Below are 4,033 nucleotides of genomic sequence, written 5' to 3' on the forward strand. Positions count from 1 at the left end.
TTTAGAGAAGCATCTTAAAAAATAAAAATACAGAAGACCTTTTATATCATTATATGGAGTGTAATTTTTACCTTCAAAACTGAGAACTCTTAAACAAGATAATAACTGTAATCATCTATTTTTTAAAAAAATACTTTAGAGGAAATTCTTGTAAAAATGATTCAGTAGATTAACACATAGATGAATCCCTTCTGCCCTAAATATGCTACCGTAATGGGTAAAATACAGAAAAGTAAAACAAAGAGAAATAGCTGAGTTCTTAAACAAAATTCACAATACCATGGATAAGAATGGGGAAAGAAAGCAATGAGTGAGATTGAAGTCATGGAGCTAATGTACGCCAGGCTGTGGCCATCAAGTCAGTTCATGCACGAAAGAAGGGGAATGTGTTTTACAAGACTGAAGGAATTTTCACTCATAAAACAAGAAAGGACCAACTGCAGATTCTCAGTGAGCCAACAGCTTGCCTTGAGCAACAGGTGTGAGCACTAGGATTTAGAAAACCAAACTCCTGACCAGGAGCTGAACTGAACCCAGTGCTGGTCTGCAGAGTCCACAACATCACCAGGAGAGAGGAGCTCTGTCTCAGGGTACAACTGGTTCTGCAACTGAGGAGGGTAGGAACCTGGGGGAAACGACAAAAAAAGAAAAGAAAAAAGCATACACATGCATATGTGTACATACACCCACGCACACACACAAACGCACAAGACACAAACCACACAAGACACCACACACAAGGCTCCCAGATTGAAGATGTCTATCTTCAAATGAGACTTCAATTTAACATTACTGAGATCATAAAGGTATATAATGCTAAAAAAAAAACCAGCCAAATTAATACTGGAAAATTATCTGAGGGCATATGAGATTTCAACATTAGAATATATATGAGCCTCAAGAAGATAAAGTAATAATAATATCCATTAAAATAAAAAAGATAGAAAACAAACAGGCAGATGTGAAATAAGAACGGACTATCATAAAAATGTACCAGTTAGTAAGATTACATATTTTAAGATGCATAGTATTTGCAATAAAAACAATACTCAAAACAAATTAAATACAAAAGATAACCTGGGAGACATAGTGACAAATAAATGATGAATTAAACTGAACTGAGAGATAGAACAACATGAAAATAGAAAGATGAGTTAAAATATAGAAAATAGCTGAGAAATTTCAAAATATAAGTAAGTGGAAAGTTATAAAATGAGAAATTGAAAAAAGGTACAGAGAAATGAAATTCGAAAAGATGATTGCTAATAATTATAGTTACCCTCAAGTCCTGGAAGAGGAACGGGAGCCCTCAGAGTGAGGCTGTAAGGTCTCAGGACTCCCCCCTTCTGTCTCCCATCATGTAACCTCGGTAACCAAGGAAGCAAACAAGCTCTGCATCTCAGCAATTTTTAGACAGTTGCAGATTACTACTCTCAACTCCCCTTCTCACCCGGACACATTTAGAATGAAGCCACATACACTGCAGAAAATCTACAAATACTTGTGAACAGTGCACAGGGAATAGAGTTGGTGACATCTTTGACCAGTATATATCTTGAACTATTGATATTTCCGTACTACTGAGAGGAAAAGACAAAAGTAGGTCCTGGCCCAGAGAGGAAAGACATCTGCAAGTTTGACACAGTCTAAAAATCTTGTTTTCCCATTATACAGTGAAGTTTCTGGGCTAGATGCTCATGCTGGTTACTTTCATGGCTAAAATTACACATACCCTGGATACTGTGAAGTGTATTTTTATTCATGTTATTGTGAAGATCATGTTAGTGTCCCCACTCTCCAACTTTTCTAAAAATAAAGAAAACAATCTTTAAAACACATCTGCCTTTTTAATACAAAGAATTCCAGTCATATACTTCCACAATAGTTGTGTAAAAGAAGCAAAAGTTTCTCATTTCCATAGGGAATTCCAACATAATTCATAGTCACAAGTTTAATTCAAGAACTTTAGTGATAAGTGGATGGAGAGGTATTCTATACTCCTAACTGGAATCCTCACAAGGATGCTAGATAGAATGAGGGAGCAGGAAGGGTGCCCACTCTTGTCGCAGTTACTCAAAATAGTACTGGAAGTCCTAGCCAGACCAATCAGGCAAGAGAAAGAGACAAAAAACATCCAAATTGGGAATGAAGAAATCAAATTGTCAGTTTTTTTCAGCTGGCATGATTTTCTACATAGCAAACCCTAAAGACTACACCAAAAGACATTTAGAAGCAACAAAATGCAGAGAAGTTTCAGGATACAAAATCAATGTACCAAAATCTGTCATGTTCCTATATACTAAAAACAAAATATCAGAAAAAGAAATGAAGCAAACCATTCCATTTGCAATTGCAACAAATGAATAAAATACCTAAGAATAAACTTAGCACAGGAACTGAAGGACCTATGTACTTAACTACAAAACGTTGTTGAAAGAGATTGAAGAAGACACAAAGAAATGAAAAGATATTTCATATTCATGAACTGGAAAAATTAACATAGTTAAAATGACCATTTACCCAAAGAAATATAGAGATTTAATGCAATCCCCTTTTAAAATCTCAAAGGCATTTTTCAAAAAAAAACAGAACAAATATTCTTCACATTTGGAGCTCTCAATCAGATGGACCCAGAGTTGCTTCTGGAAGTAACGACACGATGGCTGCCCAAGGAGAAACCCGAGTTCAGGTCAAACTTTTATTGTTTACTGATAGTGGGACTAGAAAACCTATATTTGTGAAATGTCTTCTGACTGGTGAATTTAAGAAGTATGTAGCTACCTTGGGTGTTGCGGTCCCCCCTGGTGTTCCACACCAACAGAGGACCTATTACTTTCAATGCATGGGACATGGCTGGACAGGAGATTTGGTGGACTGAGAGATAGCTATTACATCGAAGTCCAGTGTGACATTAAAATAGTTGATGTAACATCAAGAGTTACTTACAAGAACGCGCCTAACTGGCATAGAGATTTGGTATGAGTATGAGAAAACAGCCTCATCATGTTATGTGGCAACAAAGTGGATAGTGAGGACAAGAAAGTTAATGCAGAATCACTTGTCTTCAAATGAAAGAAGAATCTTCGGTACTATGACATTTCTGCCAAAAGTAACTACAACTTTGAAAAGCCCTTCCTCTGGCACGCTAGAAAACTAATCGGAGAACCTAACTTGGAGTTTGTTGCCATGCCTGCTCTTTCTCCACCAGAGGCTGTCATGAACTCAGCTGTGGCAGCACACTTGAGCACGATCTGGAGGTTGCTCAGAAAACTGCTCTGCCAGATGAGGATGTCAGCATCTAAGACGTGGAAGCAGGAGCTAGTGTCAGCAGTCTAGTTTTATAGGCAACTGTCCTGTGATGTCAGTGGTGCAGAGTGTTTGCAACTTTATTCTATAGCTAAGCAGAACATGTGCTTAATCGTGGGGATGCTGAAAGAGATGACTGAGATTCAGAGTGAATGTGGCAGTTAAAAAATACCTTCATTATTTGGATCTGCGTATTTAACTGTTTTGGAAAGCAGTTGTTTCTTTATTGAGATTCAAATATAAGATTGCCACATTCATATCACAATGCTTTGTGGTGAAATATTGTTCGTTACTGTCATTCGCATTCCTTTCCATTTAGAATCAGAATAAAGTTGTATTTCAATTAAAAAAGAATACTCATCACATTGGTATGGAACTACAAAAGACCCTGAATATTCAAAGCAATCTTGAGGAAAAAATAGCAAAGCTAGAGGCATCACACTCTCTCACTTCAAAATCTACTCCAAAGCTACAATAATCAAAAAAGTTTGGTATTGGGAGAAAAACAGATGCACAGACTAAGGGAACAGAATTGAGAGCCCAGAAATAACCACACACGTAGCTGGGTAAATGATTTTCAAAAGTGTCAGGTACATACAATGGAAAAAAGAAAGCCTCTTCAATAAATGGTATTGAAAAATTAGAAAGCCACATGTAAAAGAAGGGAGCTAGAATGCTAACTGATACCATAAATAAAAAATAGCTAAAAGGACTAAATACTGAAATA

The 4,033-nt window shown here is 36.7% G+C and overlaps 1 pseudogene; it reads left to right on the forward strand.

The window, feature by feature from the left end:
* Positions 1–2,383: 2,383 nt before the first annotated feature.
* Positions 2,384–3,302, forward strand: LOC120605990 (GTP-binding nuclear protein Ran-like; annotated as a pseudogene).
* Positions 3,303–4,033: the final 731 nt, after the last annotated feature.

Source organism: Pteropus medius, unplaced genomic scaffold (genome assembly GCF_902729225.1).
Source record: "Pteropus medius unplaced genomic scaffold, Ma_sr-lr_union100, whole genome shotgun sequence".
NCBI classification, from domain to species: Eukaryota; Metazoa; Chordata; class Mammalia; order Chiroptera; family Pteropodidae; genus Pteropus; species Pteropus medius.